We start from the raw sequence: 16,625 nt of genomic DNA, 5'->3' as shown, positions 1-16,625 counted from the left end.
TAACTTTGTGGAAAGACCAAGTGTCACACCTTTCAGTGTTGGAAGACTGAGTCCATCCAATTTCCGTTTTCTCGTAAACAAGACTATGGTTGTTTTTTTCGGATTAACGGAAAGACCTTGTCTCATGCACCAATCATCGATTTTGTCAAGAATCCTCTGCACTTTCGTGCAAAGCCTCCTTAAGGATTTATTCGATGTTAGCGCTTGGATGGGTTAATGGAGAGCCCTTTTTCCGTGCACCATTTGTTTATTATTATAAGGGCTTGCTGCATGCGATCCGAAATGGTTTCCTCATGCCAGCCTAATACATAAACTACTAGGTCATCAGCGTAGCCCTGAGTGTGAATTCCTAGGTTATGCAGTTTGTGGAGAAGTTCATCTATGACTAGAGTCCACAAAAGAGGAGAGAGTACGCCTCCTTGAGGGCAACCTCTTGTGGCTTCCTTCTATGCGTCAACCCCGGACATTCGATGATGAGATGTTCTATAGACTCCTCATCTTCGCACAGCAAAATCTGCAGGTGCTGGTGTTAGTTATGCCTAATTTATGTAGGTGTTTGTTGCAGGTGAAGTGACCCGTGAGGGCGCCTGTGAGAGTGCGAATGCTCTTTTTGTTTAACGTGAGGGTCATGTTAGCTCTTTTAGCATTGAAACTTAAGAACTTTTTGGCGTGTCTAAGACCTTCTACGTTGTTCCAATGCTGATTTAATAGAGTTTTGGCCCAGTATTTTACTTTTTGTTCTAGGTTGTTTTTGTTAAATCCAAACATGGGACTAGGTCCGATGAAGTTTACATCTGCCCCTTCTTTGGCTTGAAAGTCTGCCTTTTCGTTGCCGTCATATCCCTCATGTCCTGGTACCCAAATTAATGAGACATTGTTTTTGGATGAAAGTCTGCCTTTTCGTTGCCGTCATATCCCTCATGTCCTGGTACCCAAATTAATGAGACATTGTTTTTGGATGGCAGGTTATTGAGTGCCTTGTGGCATTCTAAGAGAGTTTTTGAGTTGTAGGTATAGCTATCTAAGGCTTTTAGAACTGATTGGCTGTCCGAGAGTATTCTAATCTTTACTCTCTTGTGGTTTCTACGTTGCATGATGTTTGCTGCTTCCATTATTGCGTATAATTCCGCTTGGAAGGTGGTGGTGTCCCTGGTGAGAGTGAATGATTTGTGAATTCTGGGCCCCACTACTCCTGCTCCTACACTATAAGGTGTTTTTGATCCATCAGTGTACCATTTTTGTGAATCATCATTCATCCATTTTGGGTTTGTTTTCCACTCGTTCCTCTCAGGAAAGGTAACTGTGTATCCTTTTGTGAAACAGAGGGTTGGGTCAATGTGGTCTGAAACTTGAGCCATGCTTATGGTGTTTTTGACTTTATTTAGGATACTTAGGTGACCGGTGAGGTTGCCTAATTTGAAATTTTCTTTCATGTGTATGGCTTCCTTCATATTCAATTCAGTAATATTTTTTAGATAAAATAAATAGTTTTATTTCATTTATTCAAAGAGACCAGATAATATATTTAATAATAATAACAGGCTTGGATTTTATTTATATAAAGAAAATATGCTTTAGAAATAATCTTTGCGTTCTAAAGAAAAAAAAAATTGATCGGAAAACTATCGTCGGCTTCAGAAAATCATATACAGGTAACCCTCCTCTAACGCGGTACTTCTCTAGCGCAGTTTCGCTACAATGAGGTTCGCACAATGCGGTAAATTTCCTTTAACGCGGTACCCCTACAAAGCGATTTTCAAATTAACGGCAAAGTTACAAAGGAATTTTTTTCTAACATTTACACACGCATTTTCATAAAAGGACGAAAAGGGGATTTCCTGAAAATATACTGTGGGCAAAAAGTTAGGTGAATTTGGTTGCAAAATGAAAAATCTTTATTTATTCTTGTAAATCAATTTCATCCCCTTCAAAATAATCCCCTCTCGATGAAATACACTTATGCCAACGATTTTTCCAATCCCCGAAACATGCCAAATAGTCCATTTCCGGTATAGCAATCAGCACCTTCTTCGATTCAGCTTTTATCTCCTCAATCGACTCGAAACGCGTTCCCCGGAGTGGTCTCTTGAGTTTTGGGAATAGCCAGAAGTCACACGGAGCCAAATCAGGCGAATACGGTGGTTGCGGAACGATATGCGTGGAATTTTTGGCGAAATGGTCACGAAGAATGAGTGCAGTGTGAAACGGTGCATTATCGTGATGCAAAAACCAAGAGTTGTTGGCCCATAATTCTGGTCTTTTTAGACGAATTGCTTCACGTAAACGACGCATAACGCTCAAATAATATTCCTTATTAACAGTTTGGCCAGGTGGAAGGAATTCATAGTGCACTACACCACAAAAATCGAAAAAAACTGTCATCATGACCTTTATTTTTGAACGACTTTGACGTGCTATTTTCGGTCTGGCCTCGCCTTTAGCACGATATTCGCTTGATTGGTCGATTGATTCAAGGTCGTAAGCATAAATCCAAGTCTCATCTCTCGTAATGATGCATTTGAGCTTGTCCTGATAGTCTGAAAGCATTGTTTCACACACATCAACGCGACGACTTTTTTCCAAGAAATTGAGAGTTTTCGGTACCAAACTAGATTTGACTTTTCGTAGGCCCAAATGGTCTTTCAAAATGGTTTTCACAGATCCTTCTGATATTCCGATCCTTCTGATATTCCGATCCTTCTGATATTCCGATATAAGTAAGGTCTTTAACAGTCAACCGACGATTTTTGAGCACTAACTCCTTCACTTTATTGACGTGTTGGTCATCTGTTGACGTCGATGGTCGTCCGGAGCGCTCCAAGTCATCAACACGTTCTCGACCCTCTTTGAAGTCTTTGTACCACTTATAAACATTTTTCTGCGACATGGCCGAATCACCAAATGCCTTCTGCAACATGCCAAACGTTTCCGCAGCCGAAATTTCATTCCGCAAACAAAATTTGATGGCACTTCTCTGCTCAATCAAATCAGACATTGTAAAAATCGAAAAATGGACTCTTGGTCGTTTGGTAAACACAAGCGTAAATATATTACTGATAATGACATTCACATGAAAGTTGGCCCAGATGTTATTAACAGTGCTGCCAACTCATGAAAAGAACAACTAGAGCGAAATTTTAATCCCGCGAAGTTTGACAAATAAATTCACCTTACGTTTTGCCCACAGGGAATTTCCCGAAAATTACATTTTCAAAGAGTTTTTGGACTTTTATGTTTGTCTCGTCATTCACAGTGAAGAAGTCGTGAGAATTACATCACCAAGTTTTAGAGCATTTGTGAAACAATTTTGTTAAAAAGTTTTCATAAAACTATATTTCGAAACTTTTAAAGGCAGGGGATTTATATGCTTGTATTTTTTGTCTCACAAGTTTATTTTGTGAAAATCAACCTGAACATATTTCATAATCGCTAAGTTTATTTTAATTTTTTTATAGCTTAACCCTTTCGGTACGGAAAGCCGTTAACGGAAATACAAATTATTTTATATGTTTAATAGTTGCAATGTGTGAAATAAAAGTCTTTTGTCCCATCAAAATTTTAGGTATCTTCAAACATTGTCGGGACATATAAGTCCCGTTCGGACCGAAAGGGTTAAATCAATTAAATTGTAATTGACGTCCTGAAAATGCCAAAAGAAAAGGAAGGTACGTCGTTAAAACGAAAATTTATCACAATGGATACCGAAATTAAAGTTTTGGATAGACTTTAAAAATCAAGAAAGGGTAGCTGATATTGCTACATTATTCAATTATTAAAGGTTTGCTCACTTGTGACATTAGAATTTGGACACTCTCTTACAAAAGGTCGCATTTAAGAAGGACGAAGAGAGTGGAAAAATTAAATACTTTTTGGTAAAAATGGTAGCAAAAAAGCGTTTTTTTACTTAAATTATAAAAAAAATATAATATATGATACATACGAAAATTACCAAGTATGGTATTAAGAAAAAATGCTTTAACTCAATCCCAGAATTACATTTTGTGACTTAATTTTTAAATTCAAAACTGATCGTGAAATTTCTCCAATCCACGCTATTATGCAGTATGACCCCAATGAATTCTTTCATAGAAGAAGCGGATACATCATAAATTTAGTTGACTAAAAACAAACTTTGCCTTGAAATTGAACTGAATTTTGAGGGGAGCCAAGAAGCACCAAGAGATTTGGTAACTCCTAACCCACTTAGGCAAAAAAACCCATTATATTCGAAGCTCTGGCAAGTAAAAGGATTGATAGTCAAAAAGGAAAGGAGAGAAGTAACAGAAGGAAAAAGATAGGATAGAATAGGGACAGAGACAGAGACAGAGACAGAGACAGAGACAGAGACAGAGACAGAGAGAATTTCCTAGTCCTTTAAGAATTTTCCGGATTCTTTGGCAAATCTGAAAATATCCTCCACTTTGGAAAAAACGAATTTTAGACATTCTCACGACATCGGAACCCAAAACTCGTAGTCTTGCTCTGGCAAAGGCACGACACTCACAGAGAAAATGCTCAGTGCTATCCGTTTTCTCTAAGCAAGATAGGGGGCCCTCAATGATTCCAATGGTGGTCATATAATCTATGGGAGTTGTGTGCTGTAATAATATCGACCATCAACCGAACGCCTTTTCTTCCAAGTTTTAGAAGAAAGTTCGACAGTTTCCTGTTCGGGCTTGTCACAAAAAACTTTGCAGCTCTGCAGCGTTCTAGACTGGATCATCGTCGCTCTTTATGTAAATTGCATGCATTATCGCTGATCCACTTCATGATTCCTGTAGAACTGATTGTGATTAGTGGCTCTAGTCCCTGTGGGGTAACCGCTGATGCTCATTTTCTTGAGCACTGCGGTGTCTCGCAACTCATATAAGTACAGGCCTATTCCGTCTTGCAACATAATTAAGCTTCTTCTTACTTTACTGAAGTAAAGTAACTATCATTAAAGTGTCTAATCTGTTCCCCATTTCATCTCCTCCCTCTGCTACTTTCGGAATGGCAAAAATTTCCGTTTGAAAAACAATTCTAATTCCTCCCATAGCGTAATGATACTTATTACTGTAGTTTAACCTACTACCTATTCAGTAGGTAAAGAAAACTTCTTTGAATGCATTCTGGATTACTGCATTGCTCACGTAATGGAAATTTGCCATCAAATTTCCTTCTTTTTTTATATCTCCCTTTATTTATTACAGTCTGTTATATATTAACAATATGTAATTTTTGTACAATTAGGGTCTATATTATGTTCTTTTACCAATGTAAGAAGAATCTGTTATTATTATTATTGTTTTTTGTGATTACACTGTAAATCTTATAGTTAGATCAGTCGGTGTGAGTCGCTTTAATCTTTCCTTCTTAGATGCCAAAAACAGCGCATACTGCTCAGCTAGCGTCTTCAAGATTTCTCTATGTCCCGGAGATCCATCATCGTGCCAGAAACCATATTTATGGAGTTTACACATTGCTTCCTCTCAAGGTCCAAGGGAAACAAAACAAGCATACCAACCTAGTAAGTACTTTCGCAATCTATATTTGAAAGGCACCGGCCTCAGATTGTCAAAATGTCCACCCTTCACGCTCATGACCCCTAAAGATGCTCTGTGATATCCGGACTTAAGCGGTATGTCAGGATGTACTTCACATCGATTTGGTCTTGCATATCGATTAAGTTCTTGCTCATCAGCACACCCTTCTGAAAAAAAATTGATTTTCCTACACATTTTACTTTTTCTTCCACTTTTATTCAAAATTTCTAGACTTAGCAAGCCAGTGTCTTCCTAAGGGAGCTGATTTGTCAAGAGGAAACGAGATAGCTGCTCATTGAGCAAACCTTTCATTATTGAATCATGCAACTGCCTAAGTTTCGTGTGAGTCGAAAGTTTTTCATGAATTCCTTTTTTCTCAAAGAAAATGGGTTACTTTTATCACGAAGGATGTGCATTTTATTTCTCTTAATTCTATTTGCTTTATTTTTTACCTCATGCTTTCAGCAACAGAATTTCAATTATTGAAAATTAAGAAATTTTTGAAAAATATTAAATACGCTGAATTCAAGATTTTCTGGTTCAACACCGCAAGCAAAAAATTTTAGAAAATCAACGCAGTTTTGGAGGCACTACAAACAGCGAGTGCTCTTCGAACTTTCTGTTGATTGTACTAAAATGGAACGGGTTTGAAACTCTGATTCATATGTCTCTTATTAATTTTATGGGTTTGAAACTTAGATTCGCACGTCAGTTATTAATTTAATTGAATGGTTTGAAACTTTGATTCCCTAGCACGACAAGCGCAGTGCCATCTATAAAACAGTTCCACATTCCTATAATGGAACGTAATTTCATTTGGAATGTAACCATAAGTTCCACTCAAAGCGGAAATGACACCGGAAACACTGAACGAGCGCATTCATTCAATAAAACAATTCTTAGTTCTAATGAAATTCGATCCGCCGAAAAACCGGTACCAGTCGACCGAAGAATAAAATTGTAGCAGGTAGCAGAAGAACTACAAATTAACACAGAATGAATTGCAATGATTTTGCTTGAACATTTAGTGTATATCCGGATTTGGCTTGCAGTAATTTTCCCTTATTTCAAATTTAAAAAAGGAGTTACGGGGCGAAGTTTGTTGGGCGATATTGGAATGAAGATGACCGTAGAATTCGAAGGGAAATCTAAAGAATATTTTTTTTGTGATACATAAAACTCACGATGTGTTAGCTGATTTCATTTGAAGGGGTATTGAAAAATCAAAAACCATATTTTTTATTCATTAAGTAACTGTGGTCTTGAACTTATTAGGCGCCCCTCCTACATACTGCAATTATTAAATAGTCGAAGGTTTTTACCTTAATTATATATTTTATGTGCTTATATGTATGCCTAAATACTTATATACTTACATTCTTACATACTTAAATACTTACATACCATGCACTTATCTATATACTTATGTACTTATATACTTATGTACCTATATACTCATATACTTATATACTCATATACTTTTATACTTATGTACCTATATACTCATACTTAAATACTTACATACGTATATACTTACATACCTATATACTTATATACTTATGTACTTATATACTTATGTACTTATATACTTATGTACCTATATACTCATACTTATATACTTACATACTTATGTACTTTTATACTTATACACTTATGTACTTTTATTCTTGTGCACTTATATACTTATATACTTATGCACTTCTATACTTATGTACTTATGTACCTATATACTCATATACTTATATACTTATGTACTTTTATGCTTATATAATTATGTACTTATGTAAATACTTATGCACTTATATATTTATGTACTTATATACTCATATACTTCAATACTTATGTATGTACTTTTATGCTTATATACTTATGTACTTATATACTTATATACTTATATACTTATGCACTTCTATACTTATGTACTTATATACTTATGCACTTATATACTTATATACTTGTGCACTTATATATTTATGCACTTATATACTTAAGTACTTATATACATACTTATATACTTATGTATTGTACTTTTATGCTTATATAATTAGCAATTATATACTTATGCACTTATATATTTATGTACTTATATACTCATATACTTCCATACTTATGTACTTTTATGCTTATATACTTATGTACCTATATACTTATATACTTATGCACTTCTATACTTATGCACTTATATACTTATGTACTTATATACTCATATACTTATGCACTTATATACTTATGTATATACATATGTATATACCCATGAAAATCCCAAAAACTAAAAAAAATATATTAAAAGAAATTTTTATGAAAAAGGAACTAAAGAGATTTGGGGAGCTATCCGTTGAAAAAATCCAAAACTATAAAAAATTTAAAAATATTAAAAAAGTTCAAATTGAAAAAAAAAAAATATTAATTAAACCTTAAACTAATTTCATATAAAAAAAATTGAAAATAGTAAACCAAAATGGTTAATTGTTTTTTAACAAATTTTAAAAAGTATCCATAACAAAAAAATCAAGCATGAACAAATTATTATAAATGGCGTTTCTATTAGAGGCTATAAATAACCAAAAATGTGTAAAAAAATTTAAGTAAAAAAACAACAACAATATAAACTGATGTATGCTCGCAACAAAGGTAACCCTAGAGCGTGCGTACTAATAAGAAAAGGGATAAATGCTTTCATGCTCTCTAATTACAGCGACACCGATCAATTGACCATTAGCCTGGAGTCGGGAAATGAACGGATGTGGCTATCTTCCTGCTACCTCGCACATGACCACGAGGAGCTACCGAGATCAATATTCAAAGATCTGGTAGCGCAGGCGCAGAAGCTTGGCGCAAAGCTAATCATTGGTGCGGATGTAAATGCGCATCACGAGATATGGGGCAGCACTGATACCAACGCTAGAGGTGAGTGTCTCTTTGATTATCTGATAGGTACTAGACTACAGATTTGCAATAAAGGTAATAAACCTACTTTTGTCATTAGTAATAGACAGGAAGTGTTAGACGTTACTTTTGCTTTTGACTCCGTTATTAACAGAATTAGGAACTGGAAAGTTTTGGAAGAACATTCTTTTTCTGATCATAGATATATCTCGTTTGAGGTTAGCAAAAATCTACCGAAACCTAAGCCTGGTAGAAATATCAGGAAAACAGACTGGGAAAGGTATATAGATTGTATCGGGGCTACCCTAGGAACATGTCCATCAGCGGTGCCACAAAGCATAGAAGGACTAGAAAATTTGGTTGACAAGATTACCTACACCATGAATGCTGCCTTGGCGGTAGCCTGTCCCATAAGAAGACTGAGGGGTAAACCCAAGCCTAAGTGGTGGACGGTTGAGCTAAGCGAGCTTCAAAAAACAAGCCGAAGCGCTTTTAATGAGGCAAAGAAAACACGTCTCGATGAAGATTGGAAAGGCTATAAAGATGCTCTGAGAATCTACAAGAAGGAAATCAGAATTGCCCAAAGGCAATCTTGGAAATCCTTTTGTGAAGAGGTTGAGGGGGCAACTGAGGCCTCCAGACTTCGTAAGATTTTAGCGGGAAGCCCTCAAAATTGGGAACTGCTACAGAAAAGTGATGGCACTTTCACTACAACCAGTAAAGAGTCTCTAGAACTTTTACTCGACACTCATTTTCCAGGCTGCTCAGACATTACTGGGCATGACATGGAAGATACAGCACACTGTCGTGAAGTCAGAATAGACGCTATTTCTGAGGATCGGCTCTTATGGGCGATTGAAAGTTTCAAACCTTTTAAATCACCGGGCCCAGATGGCATTTACCCGGTGGAACTGCAAAAGGCCGCCGAATATCTAGCACACGGACTACTAGCAATCTTCAAAGGTTGCTTTCTCTACAGTCATATACCTCTTAAGTGGAGACAAGTCAAAATTGTTTTCATTCCAAAAGCTGGTAGAAACTCACATACCCATCCAAAAGACTTAAGACCGATATCTCTCTCCTCCTTCCTATTGAAAACTTTGGAGAGGCTGATAGAATTTCACTTAAGCCTAACAATAGATAGAAATCTTATCTCTACGTCACAACATGCCTACACGAAAGGGAAATCGGTAGAGACAGCTCTACATAACCTTATTTACACGGCAGAGAGTTCACTGCACAAACAGGAATTTACTTTAGCCGCTTTCCTTGATATTGAAGGGGCCTTTAACAATGTTGAAGGGGGGGCAATTACTGCAGCACTCACTGATCTTAGGGTAGAACCGGGCTTGGTAGGCTTCATTGGCAAAATGCTAAATAGCAGAATCATTGAAGCGGAACTAGGAGAATCGGTGCTCAGGAGATTGGTAAGTAGAGGTACACCGCAAGGTGGAGTCCTCTCACCGTTTTTATGGAACGCAGTTGTAAACAAACTTCTGTTAATACTGGAATCGGTGGGCTGTAAGGTGATAGCTTACGCCGACGATGTTGTTATTGCTGTCTCTGGTAAATTTGTATCTACATTAAGAGACCTAATACAAAATGCTCTAGATATACTTTCTAGGTGGGCAGGAAAGTGTGGTCTAGGAGTCAACCCAGACAAAACACAACTCATATTGTTCACTAGGAAACACAGAATCCCTCAGCTAAGTCCAATTACGCTCAAAGGGGAAGCTCTTGTGATTTCGGAAGAAACCAAGTACTTGGGACTAAACATAGATAGGAAACTGACTTGGAAGTCAAACACCTTAGAAAGGGTCAGGAAAGCGAACCTAGCTTTTTATGCCTGTAGGAGAGCTTTAGGGAAGACCTGGGGAATTAAACCTAAGGTTACTCATTGGCTCTACACTGCTGTCGTCAGACCCATTCTTCTATATGGAAATGTTGTCTGGTGGTGTGCTATGCACAAAAAAACCTATTCTAATTTATTGAATAAGGTGCAGAGATCAGCGGAACTAGCAATATGTGGCGCCATGAAAACCACGCCATCCATGGCTTTGGACATCATGCTACATCTGCCACCCCTAGATCTCTTCTGCAAATACTCAGCGGCCTGCGCCGCTTTAAGGCTCAAAGCGAGCTCACAGTGGAGAACTGTCACACATGGACATTCAACCATTTTAGACTCCTACACGGATATACCCAGTGACTGTGATTATCACCCTCCCATTCTTTGCTTCGAAAGGAATTTCCTAATGAAAATCCCTTCTAGACTGGAATGGCTTGAGGAAGATCCAACACCCAATACACCCGTTAAGATCTACACGGACGGATCCAAAATGGACACCGGTGTAGGATCAGGGTTATTTTGCGAAGAGCTTTCTATTAGTGAATCCTTTAAATTACCGGATCACTGTAGCGTTTTTCAAGCGGAAATAAACGCTATTCATGAAGCCTTAAAATGGTTAAAGATAAACAGAATATCATCAACGGATATCTGCATTCTATCAGACAGCCAAGCTGCCCTACGAGCCCTGGATGCATTCCAAACAACATCAAGGAGTGTCTTACGTTGTCGCCAATCTCTAAATGAGATGGCCAAACAATATCGTATAATATTATGCTGGGTCCCAGGCCACAGAGATATACCAGGGAACTGTAGGGCAGACCAACTTGCAAGAGAAGGTACCTGAATGCCAGACATAAGTAATTTTATGGAGATACCTCTCGCAACTTGTAAGCTTCTCATTAAGGACGCACTAATCAATTCTGCAAATCAGAGATGGATTAGCGCTAACACCTGCGAAATTGCTAGACAAACATGGCCAAGGCTTAATTTACGTCTGTCCAAGAGTATTATAAAACTGAGTAGACTTCAAATCAGGACCTTAGTAGGGGCCCTCACAGGACATTGTCTCATAGGAAATCATGCAAGGAGATTAGGCGTATACACGCATGATTTCTGTCGTAGCTGCAGAAATGAGGAGGAATTGGAAACAATTCAACACCTTTTTTGCACATGCCCAGCTCTAGCCAGAAGCAGAAACCGATTTTTAAAATCCTACTTCTTAACGAACATAGATAATCTATACACTTTAGGTATCAACAACCTTTTACGCTTTGTCAAAAGCTCAGGATGGTTCAATATGGAAAGGGAAATGTAGCCCAGCCCCCGCGGCTCACAACGGACCCACTCCGTGGTCTAAGTGGCATCGTTGTCTCTATGTGCGATGCGGCTGCCAAACCTACCTACCTAAGTAAAAAAAAATCGAATGACATTTTGAAAAATGTTTATAAAAAAACTCAAAAATAGTAAGAAACAAATTGAATTGTTCGTATGAAATTTTGATAAGTATCCATTAAAAAAAAATAAATAAAAAAAGAGGTTGTCTGTAAAGTCGGTTTACTCACGATAGTTTAACGTGACAACGTCATAAGAAGATACTCATGGAATGGTTGCATTTTTCAAAACAAAATTTTAATTTTATTTTTTTATTTATTTTATTAAAAAAAAAAATAAAACAAATTCCATTTAAAAATAAAATCAAAAATAGTAAACAAACATTTTTAATTGTTCTCTCGAAATTTTAAAAAGTATTCATAACAAAAAAATCAAGGATGAAAAAAGTTTTAAAAATGACTTTTCCATTTTTCATTCAAAAATTAAAAAAAAAAAAATTATTAAAAAGAAATTGTTTCATAAAGTTAAAATATATAAAACTATAAAAACAGAAAAATTTAAATTAAAAAAATTTCTAATGACATTTTGAAAAATTTTCCTAAAAAAAAACTCAAAAATACTAAAACAAGAAAAGTTTAATTGTTCACCTGAAATTTTGATGAGTATTCATATAAAAAATTATCAAACATGAAAAACGTATTAAAAATTGTGTTTCTATTATAAAAAAGGCTAAAAATAACCAAAAATATTACTTATAAATATCCAAATATATTTAAAAAAATGTATTAAAAAATTGTTTCATAAAGTTAAAAAAATATGCAGTAAAGTGAAAACATAAAACTAAAAAGTTAAAAAAAACTTAAATTATAAAAATTTTTTAATGATATTTTGAAAAATTTTCATAAAAAAACGCAAGTAGTAAAAAACAATTTAATTGTTCGCATGAAATTTTAAAAAGTGTCCATAACAAAGAAATCAAACATGAAAAAAGTATTAAAAATTGGGTTTCTATTGAAGGCTAATAATAACCAAAAATATTAATTTAAAAAATCCTAAAACATATAAAAAATATTTACTAGAACGAAATTGTTTAATAAAGTTAAAAAATATACATTAAAAATAGCGAAAATATGAAACTAAGAAAACATAAAAATTAAAAATAAAAAAGTTCTAATGACATTTTGAAAAATTTTCTAAAAAAAAATCAAAAAAAATATCCATTGAAAAAAACAAAAATATTAAATTAAAAAGTTGAAAGAAAAATAAAAAAAAAAACTCAAAAATAGTAAAAAAAAAGTTTAATTGTTGGCATGAAATTTTGATAAGTATCCATTCCATGATTTAATGATAAAAGGTTTGCTCAGTAAGCAGCTTTTTCGTTCTCTCTTGACAAGACACTGGGTTGCTAGCTCCAGAAATTTTGAGTAAAAGTGGAGGAAATGTAAAATTTGTAGAAAAACAATACATTTTCAAAATGGTCTGCTTACGAGCAACAACTCACTAAAGAGTTTTCATCGGTAGGTTCAGGACTATGGTATCATAGTATGACATGAAATATATACCGCTTAAGTCAGGACATGATAGAGTATTTGACGCAATCCGAGATCGATGAGTGGTGAATTTAAAAGATTTATTTCTTATGATGTGCTGATTTAGAAGGAATTCAAGTTTTGCAAAGAGCAAGCATTTCCCAAAGAGTTACGACAGGGAGAATAATTGGATAGTCCCGACGCAATCGATAACATTGCATACCTCATAATAAAAAAAGTTGGGATTGACGGAACTTGTTTCCAATGAGCCCACCTTCCTATGGATGGATGAAGTGTCCAGAGGAGGCTTAGCGAAGCACAGTACCAGCATGAAAGAGCTTCTCACAAAAAACAATCTACCGGAATCGACTTAAAACTGTGGGTCCTTCCAATAGTGAAACGCGCGATTTACGTGTTTTGCCGTTAAGTTGCGTAAAAAAAAACTAAATTCTGTTTTTGATTATTAAAATTTATTTATTTAATTCAATACAACAAACTACTCCGATGGAAGGGAGGAATCAGACTGACTTTATTCTTTTACTTCAAGTTTAATCAAAGCTTACATATTTGCTTACTCGATATATTCTGTTTTTCTTACTTGCTAAATTACATTGGCTTATGAAAAAATACTTATTACATTTACTTACATTTTAGTGTGGGAACGGAAATGCTGATTTGACAATATTTATTGTAAACGGACAGTAAAGTTAGTTAATTTTGGAACGGTTGCAATTCCTGGAATTGCGACCGAAAAATAATTTTGATTTATGAGTTTAATAATAATTTTTTGCAAACAAAACGGAAGTAGGTATAATATTACATTTTGTCTTTAGTTATACTTGCAATGAATTCATCTATGCTTGGTTTTATATATGTAATGCTTGGTTTTACATATGTAACTCGCGCTACAAATAGGAGAAGGATCTCGGCCAAACACCTAACAGAATTGAACGTGCATTATACATAAAAGTCTTAAAGGTTCTTTTTTTAACGATTATTAACTTTAAAGTTTTTTACATAACAGTCATTTTCGGTCTCCGCTTTTAACAGCATAAAATAAGTGGCCATCGTCATTTCTGCGTAATTAATCAAAAGAAATTTTCTTAATTTCTGAATTTCTGCGTTCACCCAACAAACGAGCGCATTTGTATGTGCGCCACTCAAGCAGCCGAAAAAAATTTACAACTACAAGAAAATTGGCTTTATAAAACTTCGTAGTAATTTATTTTCTCGTTGTTCTGCTCACTACTCGGTTCCTCCCAGGTATTTCGGCGGCGGTCATAAAATATTTTCTCCAGTTCTACTCGTACCTACCCATGCGCTTTCCCCTCACAGCGTTTACAGCAGCAACGACGACTCTTAAGTGGTTTCTTGTTCTGATTTGACTTATTGTAGTTGTGTTTACTGTCATAAACTTGTGTGACATTTTTTTTCTCTTTTTTTCATATAATTGAGGTAATTTTATAGCCACTTATCATCGCTCTCTTTCAGATTCTCAATCAGTTTTAAGTGGCCATCAGTGCCACAATTGATATTCTCAATTCCGGTAAAAACTTTTGATGTTGAACGTAAGTGTCAGCAGCATTTAAAATCACATTACAAAGAAAATATGAGTGGAGCGGATTATTTGTGGAAAGCTTGACACGCTTTGACGCTTTTATGGACTTACATGCATGAACATGTGCAACATTGTTGTAATTGTCAATTGGATGAGTTTGTTTTTCGTCTCCAATTGGATTTGTTTTTGCGATTATCACATCTAATTTCTGTAGAGTTTTTCAATAAGCGCAAACTGAAATAAAACAAAGAACTTTTTAAGATTATAGCTAAATTTTTTTTTTTTTGAGATTCATCATCATTAGTGTTTCCTTCAATACTGAAGGTGCAGTCGAACATGGCAATTGAAGCACTTTTTCAGCTCAAAACTTTTCACCCTGCATGTGAATGACCTAAAAATAGCTTAAGAGAGTTATTTTCAACTTTTGCACAATCAATTTAGAAAATAATTTTTTCATAGTCTGAATGCAAGCATCAGAGGACTAAGTAATTTGGAAAGTTTCTTTCAACTTGTTAGCGTTGCACAACCAAGTTTTCTTTCTAGTAGAAAGTGCTCTCAAAATATTGAAGTGTCTGCTGAAATATTAAAAAAAGTACAAAATTTATTTCTGCGTAGCTTTAAATATATATTTTTTTATTGACTTCACTATTTATTGCTTCTGTTAATTAACCTTTGAATATTTTAAAACTTATTTGAAAATTATGATAATTCAATCGTAACATAAATAAAAAAATATAAACTAAATTTTGTATGATTAACCTCAATCCCATGTCATTCCATTTGTCCTTTAATCCCGTGTCGATGGGTCGACGTTTATTTCTACTACAGCCAACAGAAAATTCGGAAAATGTCCTGAGGTATCTTCTAAGCTTTAACTAATCATAACGGAAGAGGTTTTTTTCAAAATTTTTTATGTTAATAATATTTCATCGTAAAGAAATGGTATGACATAAAAAACTGGCCGGACACGAACGACCATCGAGGCATTAGGGGTTAACTTGTGCGAATGCATCCAGTGATGCGACCGCCAACAAACATAAAAGTTCAGTCTTTTTAAACCTCTTATGACGACTGTCTTCTCTCATCAGACATGATGTGTTTGGGTGTAAGAATAATCTCTTTTGAAAGCGGGTTGCTGTGTTTTTATTTTCTCTTTAATCGTCGGTATTTTGTTTCTTAGAGACATACCACAGGGTCAATTTATTATCATTCTGAGAACTTTAGACTGAAATCTCTGTTGTTTTTCGATATTTGAGTTGACTGCAGTACTCCACAGCTGGATACCGTATGACCAAATTAGTTAGAGAATGGCCTTATAAAAGGTGGTTAAGTTTTAAGGGCCGGTATTGATTTTGAATAAAGTACAATTTTTTTATATTGGTATGGCTCAATTACGTATGGAACAAAATATCGCCCAAATAGCCGCCGCGGAACACCTCCATCCGACGGTCCAAATTTTCGATGACGCTGAGGCATAATTGAGGTTCTATGCCTTTAATGTGCCGAATTATCTCATCCTTTAGCTCTTGAATTGTTGCTAGCTTATCCACGTACACCTTTTCTTTCAAATAACCCCAAAGAAAGAAGTCCAACGGTGTCAGGTTACATGATCTTGGCGGCCAATTGACATCGCCGCGATGTGAGATTAATCGGCCATCACATTTTTCGCGCAAAAGAGCCATTGTTTCGTTAGCTTTGTGACAAGTGGCACCATCCTGTTGAAACCACATATCGTCCACATCCATATCTTCCAATTCGGGCCATAAAAGGTTCGTTGTCATCTCACGATAGCAAACACTATTCACAGTAACTGCCAGACCGGCCTCGTTTTGGAAAAAATACGGCCCAATAATGCCGCCGGCCCTTAAACCGCACCAAACGTCCCTCTTTGTGGGTGCATTGGTTTTTCGGCAATCACTCTTGGATTATCATTCGCCCACATACGG

Source organism: Anastrepha obliqua, chromosome 2 (genome assembly GCF_027943255.1).
Source record: "Anastrepha obliqua isolate idAnaObli1 chromosome 2, idAnaObli1_1.0, whole genome shotgun sequence".
NCBI classification, from domain to species: domain Eukaryota; kingdom Metazoa; phylum Arthropoda; class Insecta; order Diptera; family Tephritidae; genus Anastrepha; species Anastrepha obliqua.
Note: the sequence above shows the minus strand (reverse complement) of the source record.